Source organism: Pecten maximus, chromosome 12 (genome assembly GCF_902652985.1).
Source record: "Pecten maximus chromosome 12, xPecMax1.1, whole genome shotgun sequence".
Lineage (NCBI taxonomy): Eukaryota > Metazoa > Mollusca > Bivalvia > Pectinida > Pectinidae > Pecten > Pecten maximus.
The window spans coordinates 16,897,868-16,908,833 of record NC_047026.1 but is presented as its reverse complement, the minus strand read 5'-3'; the positions used below and the strand labels follow the sequence as shown (position 1 = coordinate 16,908,833).

The 10,966-nt window shown below is 37.3% G+C and overlaps 1 long non-coding RNA gene across 1 annotated transcript; it reads left to right on the top strand.

Moving 5' to 3' along the window:
• The first annotated feature begins 645 nt into the window (after positions 1-645).
• Positions 646-3,545, top strand: LOC117339960. The gene is made up of 3 exons (XR_004535346.1): positions 646-783; positions 1,004-1,399; positions 3,143-3,545. It is a non-coding gene; the product is annotated as an uncharacterized LOC117339960 (long non-coding RNA).
• The last annotated feature ends 7,421 nt before the right edge of the window (positions 3,546-10,966 follow it).

Genomic DNA, 10,966 nt, shown 5'->3' with positions numbered 1-10,966 from the left:
CGATAATCTTCGTCTTTTCGCCCCCGATAATTAGCGTTATGGCGCCGCGCCATAACGAAAAGACGCCACAACTCAACGCGAAATAACGAAAACGTGAAGCCGCTAATCAGCGGGGCGAGTTAATTCGCCCCGCTAATCAGCGTCTTTTCGCCCCGCCATAACGCTGTTTATCGTTATGGCGCCCCGATAAACAGCGTCTTTTCGCCCCGACAAGACGATAATTATCGTCTTTTCGCCCCGCTGTTTATCGTTATGGCGCCCCGCTAAACATCGTCTTTTCGCCCCGCCATAACGCTGTTTATCGTTATGGCGCCCCGCTAATCATCGTCTTTTCGCCCCGCCATAACGCTGTTTATCGTTATGGCGCCCCGCTAATCATCGTCTTTTTCGCCCCGCCATAACGCTGTTTATCGTTATGGCTCCCCGCTAATCATCGTCTTTTCGCCCCGCCATAACGCTGTTTATCGTTATGGCGCCCCGCTAAACATCGTCTTTTCGCCCCGCCATAACGCTGTTTATCGTTATGGCGCCCCGCTAATCATCGTCTTTTCGCCCCGCCATCACGCTGTTTATCGTTATGGCGCCCCGCTAAACATCGTCTTTTCGCCCCGCCATAACGCTGTTTATCGTTATGGCGCCCCGCTAAACATCGTCTTTTCGCCTCGCCATAACGCTGTTTATCGTTATGGCGCCTTCCGACTAGTCATGCGCTGAGCAATCTTTCATAGAAGATGGCGGAGCAAAGCAGTTACACCAGCCTTTTGAACGGAGACAATACCACTAGTATCCTTTTATTTAGCTTTAATAACCTTTTAGGTGAGTTTTAAAATGGTTTGGTACACATTGTACCGCTTATGTTCACTTGTGCTGTTATCTATATGTTCGAATATACGGTTAAGTTGCTTTTTCAATTTTACATTTTGAAATCATAATTTATATTCAGTAAAAATGTGTAACATGTTGTTAAATACAATTTCTGATAATTTTCCTTAAACATTGTCAGAACAGGATCTAATTAGAGAATATCATTTTGCTGGCTACACGTACTCCGATATTATTCTTATTCTCTTCTACCAACATCACGTATCTATAAGGTTTGTATGTTTGTTTTTCAGACTATTTGGACAACGCTTTAAATATTTGTTTTTTTACCACATCATTGATTCCCTCTTTATGAGGATGTTATATCTTTAATGTATTTTGAATGAAAGTTGAGAAGACATGTTTGCGAGAAAAAGCATTGCATGTTATATATAGTGAGTTTACAAAGCCACGTTTATATTTATGTAATATTAATTATAAACTGTTATTTCAGCTGTAGACAACGATATCGGTACTCAGATCACTAGGTCTTCGTCGTCAGCATGCGGTAACGGATGAAGTAGTTCAAGCTATACAGGTAAGTGTATCCTCCTTATTTGGTAAAATACATACATGGTGAAAAGTGTCATTTTATTCAGTTCATATACTCACTTCGGATAAGTTATTCCAGTATGATTTATAATGAAGCCCTGATAGGAATGTATAAAACGCAGATGCATTTATAATTGTTATCGCATTTGTCGCATATTCGTTAATAAAAAAAACAATAATTGCGGCCATTTGTGATGAGCAACCAATTTTCCGCCATTCGCATATGTCGTATGTATTGCTGATCGAGTTTCTATTTAAAAAAAATAAGCAAACAAGGCTTCACAGTATGGATATTTGCATCACTTAAAACTATGTACACACACATATATCCATGAAAAGGGTCAGCAATGATATAGAGGATATCTAACAGTGTCTTCAGTAATACCAAATATATTTCACGAGTGGGGCTAATATTTTGATATTTTTCACGAGTGCGCAGCACGGGTGAAAAATATCAAAATATTAGCCACACGAGTGAAATATATTTGGTATTACTGAAGACACTGTTAGATATTCTGTTTATAACATGTTTTATCAACGAAAACGAAAAACCTACCCCGTATGCTAACTAGGCCTACAGCGAAAGTTTGCATACAAAAAAAGTAGTTCTCCCTGTTCAGGTGCTGACATATATGTCGGGCTTTCTGATTGGTCAATTATTTTGGTATTTTCTAATCATTAATTTGATTGGTCAAATCAGCAAAAGTGATATTTTTCACTAAATATGATATTTTTCAAATATCACTTTTATAGAATGAATAATTTTTGATATTTCACTAGTAAAAATGTAATAAATATATGTAGGTGACATGTGTACCTGGTATACGTGTAGGTGACATGTGTACCCAGTATACGTGTAGGTGACATGTGTACCCGGTATACATGTATGTATGTGACATGTGTACCCGGTATACGTGTATGTAGGTGACATGTGTACCCTGTATACGTGTATGTGACATGTGTATCCGGTATACGTGTATGTGTGTGACATGTGTACCCGGTATACGTATATGTAGGTGACATGTGTATCCGGTATACGTGTATGTAGGTGACTTGTGTATCCGGTATACGTGTATGTAGGTGACATGTGTATCCGGTATACGTGTACTCGTCATTTAAAAATTTATAGTTAATACTCATACGCGATATCCCTGTTTCATTTCGATTGACGTCGTCTATAAATTGTAATAAAGTGACTAAAACTTTATTTACCAGTATCGATCCCAATATGAAGTGTTTGTGCCTTTTGGTTATAGGGAAAGTTATATAAATGCTTCAGCATATTCGAAGCATGTGCACTTGAATTAAGACCAAGGTCAATGCACAGATATACATTTGGTAGTTATTATACAATACCGCAATTGATGTTAAATATCAAGTATGTTTGTGAAATATTAAAGAAGCTGAAACATCCCTAACTTTGGCGTGAAAATTTACATTTTTAACACTACACAGTGACCTTGAAATATATGAAAAACATAAAGGCACTGAAACGGATCAAATGGATCAAAATGCCATTATCCAAGTGATATATCGTCGCCATCTTGACCTTGAAATTCTGCATTATACCTTAGTTGAATCATGCTGAGAGAGAGATTGCAAATGAAATAACATGTTAAATATATCAGACATTTCATGTACAATAGAGATGTTTAATTCGATGAAATACGTGATTAACATTGAACACTACTTGACTAAATGTTGAGTTGGCTTGCTTTTTTCACTTCAGGAGCAATGTGTTGACTCTTCAGCGCGAACTGGACCCGGACAGTGTTCGTAGCAGACAGATGCACCGAAGGGCCGAATTACCTTATACATGTCGATGGCTATGACAAACTGAAACGATTTGGTTTTGCCATTCACCGTGCAATATGCGGGTATTTTTTTCACATTAAAGCTTATTTTTCATTTCTATCTGAAGTACAGTATGTAAATAGGTATGGAATATGTGCGATATTATTTTGAGGTCGAGGTCAATATACATTGTACGTAGCGGTAGATTAAGTTTCTTGATTAAAACAATATTGGGAAAAAGTCTAGTTTTCTTTCATATCAGCTTCACATATGTAAGTATTAATGAAATTATAGGTACAAACTTCCAATTTCGTTTCTTTTTTCGAAATAGTCGTGTCTGTTTACAACGACATTCGAGCGACCATCACACGTGTTTTGACGGTATGCACAAAGTGATTTTAATGTCACCATGCTATTTAACAATTAAATGATTGGTAGATTGTATTTATAGTCAAGGTGAATGCAATCCGGGGGTTGAAAAGGGAAAAAATTTTTTTACATTCACCAACCCAAACCTTAAAGGTTTCCCCCCCTTTTTTCTCCCTAAAACCCCCCGGTTTTTTGGAAATCCCCTCCAAAGCCATTCCCCCCAAAAAAAAGTCCTTTAATTTTTTCTTTTAAAAAAAAAAAAAAAAACGGCCCCCAAATTTTTTAAATTTTTCCAAAAAAATTTTAAAAAAACCCTCCCCCTTTGGGAAATTGAAAGGGTCCCCTTTTTCCAACCACGAAAAACGGGGCCAAAAAATTTTTAAAAAAAAAGATCCGGCCTTTTTTTGGTTGGTTTGGTCACAAAAGGGGGGGCAAAATGAAAAAGAAACCGAATTTGGTTCCCTTAATAAAAAAACAAAATCCCTTGGGGCATTTAAACGTTTTTTGGAAATTTTAAAGGGGCCCGGGGAAAGGGGGGGAAAAATGGCCAAGGGGCCGGTAGTAAAAAAAACCAAAAAAAGGGAAAGGGGTTTAAATTTTATTTTTTGGGGTGGGGGTTTTTAGGGGTTTGGGGGTTTTTTTAATTTCCTTTTGGGGGTTTTTCTTTGGTTTGGGGGTTGGGGGGGGGGGGGGTGGTCGGGGGGGGGGTTTGGGAACCCTTTGGGGGGGGAAAAAGGGGGGGGAGGGAAAAATTTTTAAAATCTGTTTTAAAAGGGGTTAAACAAATTTAAAATTTCCGGGGGGGGGGGTGGCCCGGGAAAGGGGGAAGGGGGGGAAGGAGAAAATGAAGGAGGGGGGAAAAGGGAACCGAGGCCCCTGGGGGGGGGAATTTTGGGGAAGGGGGGATTTCGGGGGATTGTTGGGGAAGGGCCCTTTAAGGGAAAACCCCAATTGGAAAGGCGGGGGGAAATGGGGGGGGGGGTTCAAGGGAAAGGGGGAAACCGGAACCACACAATCCTGAAAAGAAAAAGGGGAGGGCCGGTCTCCAACGGGGTCTACCCCAAAAGCTAAAAAGGGAAAATTTACATAATCCAATAAAGAGAAAAAAAGGGTTTTTGGGAAGGGCCAAATTTTTCCGTTCAAATTCAATTAGCCAAACTCGGGGGTTCCCCAACATTTTTGTCTTTTCCATAAATTTACATTTCCCTTTAAAAAATACGAAATTCCCTTTGGGATACCCAAATTAAACCTTGGTAAAAAAAAACAACTCCCTTCCTTGCTGGGAAAAATCTATTCCCTTAAATGTTTTTTTGTTTCAAAATATTTCCCCCGCTTTAAAAGATGTTTGATTTTATTTTTTTTTAAAATTTTTAAAAAAACCCCTGTTTCCCCCCTCCTTTTTTCCCACATGCAAAAAAAGTAATAAAATTTTTGGGCAAAAAATTTTAAAAACCAAACCTGGCATCAGGCAATGATTGAAAAAATGCCTTATTCCAAAAACCAAAAATGCTCAAACCCTAAAAATAAAATTTTAAAAAATTTTTGGGGTGATAAAATTCTTCGGGAAAATTTTAAAGGAGCCCGATTTATTATTGCGTTTAAAAACCTTTTTAAACCCTGGGGGCCCATAAATTCTCCCCAATGTAGGATTGTTAAAGCATTTTCTTTTTTGTGGTATGCCCCTTTATATTTGAACATTTCGTTCGCCATTTTTCGAAAGGTGGGGGGTTTTTTTCTGTAATGAGGTCCAAAATTCAAAGTAAAATGGAGTGGCGTTAAAAATTTGATAAATTTTAAAATTGGGTTTTTCTTCGCTTTTTTCCCTTGATGCGAAAAACACAAACCCAAATTTTTTGGGGTTTACGACAAACTTCCGTTTTAAACCCCGTTTTTATTTTTTCATTTTTGGGTTTTTATTCAAAAAAAGGAAACATTTTGCTCTAGTACCCTTCACTCTAGTCTCCCCTTTTTTTTAAATTTCATTTTATTTTTATTTTCCGTAAAGTACTTTAGGGTAGGGAAAGACGGCTTTTCCTTTAAAAGTGTACAAAAAAAAAAATAGTTTCACCCTGTTAGAAATGTTTGCTGAATTTTATACAAATTTGTTTTGATCGAAAGCTATTATATTTTGGGCACATTTTTTTGGGAAAAATAGGGATTTTCGAAAGGAAGTTTCCTTATAATCTTATCAAAAACCTTTTTTAGCAGTTTCAATTATTCCCCTTTTGCTATTTTTTTTCAAAAAAAGTTAAATCGGTACGTACTACATTAATAACATTATCGTCAAAAAAAGGGTGTTAACGACTGGAAAGTAATGTAAATTGTCCCAAAATTTTAAAATATGTTTTTCCGGGTTAAACGTAACCCTTTAAAAAGCTCAAAAGAATTTTTTTTAATAATTTTTTGAAAAACCCTTTTTATTATCTTTTTTTTCTGTTTATTTTTTCTATCTTTTAACAAAAGTTCTTTTTATATGAAATTTTATTGGTATTATTGCACATGAAAAACGTACCATTTTCCTTTACCTTTAAAAAAATGAATCCACTCGTTGGGGGGTTTTTCTACATAAAAACATTACTTATCTTAATCAATGAAAAAAAAGAACTGCAAAATTTTAAACCTGAAAATTTGGGGTTTTAAAACAATAGATTGGGGCAAAAATTTTATAGGGGGGGGACCATCAATTAAAAATTTACTAATATATAAAATCTTAAAAAAGATAAAAAAGGGAAAAAATGATAATTTTAAAAAAATTTTTAAAAAGGGTTTACAATTTAGGATTTAAAAGCTTGCAAACAATTCCCTTTTTTCCCAACCCCTGGCCCCATAGTATTTGCAAAATTTTCAAATGGCTACATTCAATTTTCAATTTAAGATAACCATGCTACATCCTTGTTATTATCTATAGGCATAAAGGGAAAACCCCAAAATTTGGGCGGCCCGGCGAATGGAAATTCCCCAGTCCTTTCCCCCATATTTTCCCCTTTGGGAAAACAAAAAACCTTTAAAATATAAGCATTTTTTAAACCCTAAAAAACAACAGGTACTGGGATATCATTTTAAAAAACAATCAAAGTTTTGCCTTTCTTATAAGGCCCTGGACCCCCAACCTTTTTAAAAAACAAAAACAAATCAGGGAAAACATATTCCCTGGGGTTTTTAATTTCAAGGGTTTACCAAATTTTTGATAAAAAAGAATTGTTTTTCGGAAGGACGGACGACCCCGGGTCACGGACGAATGGCGATTGAATACCCCAACCCAAAAGAACCATCCTTTTAAAAACAAAAATTTCTATTTTTTGTAAGCTTAATTTTCATATTTTTTCAGAAAAAACACTGCACCAAAATCTCTTTTTATCTCAAAGTCTAAAGCAAATGGAAACCGCCCCCACCACTGAAAAAGCTTTTTACCTGTCCTTGCCAAAAAACCCTCTGGAATTTCGATACCCCCCCCAATTTCACCAAAAACTAGCCCCATGTGTATGGGTGGGGAAATGTTGATAAATTCCCAACCCTTTTTTTTTGCTTTTTAGGGAATCATAAGGGGTACCAGTGGAGGCCCCCCTTCCCAAAAGGGCCCGTCGGTTTCCCCCAACCCCAACGCCAGTGGCCCCTCCCCATATAAAAAACACAATGAAAAATTTAACTGTGGGGCTAGCATACGAAAAAATGCAAGGTTTCCCCTTCCCTTTTAAAACTCACTATTTACAAAAAATTTTTTTAATGCGTATGATATTTAAAAATCCGGGCAGGGGATTTTTTCAGATATGAATTTGTTTAAGACACGCCTTTTTTAAAAGTAAATGCCCAAATAAGCCAAACCCACCCAAATAAAAATTGAGGGTTTTACCCCGACAATATAAAACTCTATGCCCGCTTTAAACGTGGGTTTTATAAGTCGTGTTTTCTAGTTTTTTCCGGGTTTTTTATAAGTTTGGGAAAATTTATTGTGGAGTATATTTTTTATGATTTCTAAACCCGTTTTCACGTTCTTAAATAAATACCTTCCCGTCAGCCAGGAACTTCAAGACAGACTTGCCTTGGGTTTCAAGGCCCCGTTTTTTTTGAGCCCTCAAAACTAACTGAACCTTGTACATTTTGCTTGAGGTTTTTTAAAAGATATTGGGTTTTTTCCCCCGTTTTTCAAAAAAAGTCATGAATCATCCCGGGGCGAGCATGACTTCATCAAGCCAAACCCCCCAAATCTGATGAGTCCCCCCCTTTGGAATTGGCAAACCTGTAACCCTACTTTTATTTTTTTATAACTGAAACAAAAATTTGAAAACGGCTTTTTAAAACTATGCTGTCAAAGCCAATACTGGTATAAAAAAGACGACGAAAGTTTTTTCTTTTTTTTGATTTACTAATTTAGAAAAAAACAAAACAAAAATGTTTTCGGGTTTTGATGGGGATATCTTATTTTTAAAGATACATTTTTGATAAATGTTACCTTTGACGAAAGTTTTTCCCAAAGTGATATTTCAGTGGGTTAAAGTACTGAAATTTTAAAAAAAGTTTTTAATTTGGACTTTTAGTAAATGAGTGGGTTTAAACCCTATTTTAGATAATCCCAATTTACCAAATAACTTGCTTAGTTTTAAAAAAGTAAACCTTATAACAAAAAATTTTTACGCTGTGTAAAAAAAAGTTCGTTGTAGTCGTGGTTGCCCGTGGAACCAAAGGTATAAGAAAAAATCTTTTGGGGTAAGCAAAATTAATAGGGTTTTAAAAGTTAACCCTGCAAATTTTTGTATAATTTCAAAAAAAGCTCCAAACCCTTTAAAAAAAGTAACCCAAAAAAGAGTTTTTAAAGTTATCAATACTAATTTTTTTGGGATCTACAATAAAAGAAATTTTACTTTTAAAATTTTTTTTCATTCTTCCCAAAAAGGGTTGTATGCCTTTTTCCCGGCCCTATATTTTTTGTATGGCCAAAGGGGGAAAACCCGCGGTCACGCACCAGTCCGAGATATCACTAAGAGCTTTCCCGGAGGTTTTTTTTCTTTTTTGTCCCTGCTTTTTTCTTCTAGGAAAGGGGGAAAAAAGCAAATGGGCCAATCTTATTTTCCTTTTTATTCATTTTTTCATTAAATTACGGGGCACATTTTGGGGGGTATTTTCTCCCCATCCGGCCTTTCTTTAAATCGATTCATCTTTTAAAACTACAACGATTTAAAGGGAAAGGTATTTTTATGACTAGTAGCAAAAAATAAATAAAAAAAAAAAAAACCAAACTGTAAAATTAAAAGAAACCGGGTCATGACGACACGCGACAAAGCACATACAGTGTTTTTTTTTGTAGACAAGCTTGGGGAAACAACCCAAAGGTTTCACTTGGGTTTTGGGTTTTTTTTTGGGTTTTCGGTCCTTTAAACCAGGGGTTTTTAATTTTCCGATTTTTAAGTGTAGGAAAAAATCGGAGTAACCCCCCCCAAAAAACCCACCTGCGACATGTCCCTTTTAAAAAAAATCCCAATGGTTCTCGAATTAATGACCCCGAAATTGAGGGATATTTGGGCAAAACAAAACCCTTTAAATACTTGGGCCCCCATGGCTTTCCCCAAAAAAATGGGTTTTATTCCCTGATTTTTTTTTTCATGGGTCCTCCTTTCAAATCTATATTTAAAATTTTTAATTATTGGTTTCCTTTTGTTTTCAAACGTTTTTAAATTTGGATTATGTTTTTCCCTTTTGGGGTCGGTATTAACTTATTTGAAAATTTAATGGGGGGTTTTTCTGTAAAAAATTGGGGTTTTCGGGTTTCCCCTTTGATATGCATATATAAAAATTTGGAAAAAAGAAAGAAGAAAAAATTAAATTTCTGAGTAACCCTTTTTTTCTTGTTGAGATTTTTTGATTCACTTCTATTTATCCCCCATTTTTTATTTTATCTACACCATTTAAAAAACTAATAATTTTACACCCAAAAACACATGGAAGGGATTCCATAAAAACAAAAAATTTTTAAAGTATGATTTTATGCTATAAAAACACAAACTCTGATACGTACCTTTCCCTTCCTATCTCGAACCTGTTAATACACCCAAAAAGCCGCATAGGCTAAACGTGCTACCGGAAGGGGCCAAAAAACATGTTTTTGCGGGGCGCCATAAAGATAACACGTTATGGCGGGCGAAAAAAACGAGGTTTTTGCGGGGCCCCTAACGATAACCCCCGTTTGGGGAGGCGAAAAGACCCCATGAAAACGGGGAGCCCTAACTAAACAGCGTTATGGCGGGGCGAAAAGACGATGTTTAGCGGGGCGCCATAACGATAAACAGCGTTATGGCGGGGCGAAAAGACGATGTTTAGCGGGGCGCCATAACGATAAACAGCGAATGCGAGGCGAAAAGACGATGATTAGCGGGGAGCCATAACGATAAACAGCGTTATGGCGGGGCGAAAAGACGATGTTTAGCGGGGCGCCATAACGATAAACAGCGTTATGGCGGGGCGAAAAGACGATGATTAGCGGGGCGCCATAACGATAACAGCGTTATGGCGGGGCGAAAAGACGATGATTAGCGGGGCGCCATAACGATAAACAGCGGGGCGAAAAGACGATAATTATCGTCTTGTCGGGGCGAAAAGACGCTGTTATCGGGGGCCCCAAAAACGATAAACAGCGTTATGGCGGGCGAAAAGACGCTAATTAGCGGGGCGAATTAACTCGCCCCGCTGATTAGCGGCTTCACGTTTTCGTTATTTCGCGTTGAGTTGTGGCGTCTTTTCGTTATGGCGCGGCGCCATAACGCTAATTATCGGGGCGAAAAGACGAAGATTATCGTTCTGTCGGGGCGCCAGAACGAAACAACGAAATGGCAGAAATCAGCCACCATATTTGACACCTTCTGATATCGGCTACTGACAATTATACAAATATCATATTATTAGGAACGTATGAATTTGGTTGCGTACTCCTCACTGTTTGTCAACATGTCACCCGGTCACAGGTAAGTCATGAATTAAAGTTATCACAGGTTAGTAGTAGGGTTCCTTTGAACTGTAGCCAGGATACTTAAGATCTACAGTCTTTCAATATCCAGGTAGTAGCGATAATGCTTTAGCAGCGACTCGGCTTCGTTGTAAAGTTTTCCCCACTGTTTACAGATCAGATATACTGCTAGTTCATGGATAACGTATAATTTCCCGGCCCTGTCTTGAACAGTTATTGAACACCGTTACATGCAATCTTTCGATTTCAAAACGAAGTTCAACAACTACCGAAATTTTGCAGGGTTTAAGAAAAGGAAGGGACGATCCTACACTGGGGTTAACACGTGCTTCTAAATTTGTCAGTGATCTCGCCAAACGAAGCCGACTGTACCTGTAAACAAGTATGTCGGATGACCCAAAACAATGCACCTGGTGACAGTCGATTTTAAAAAAG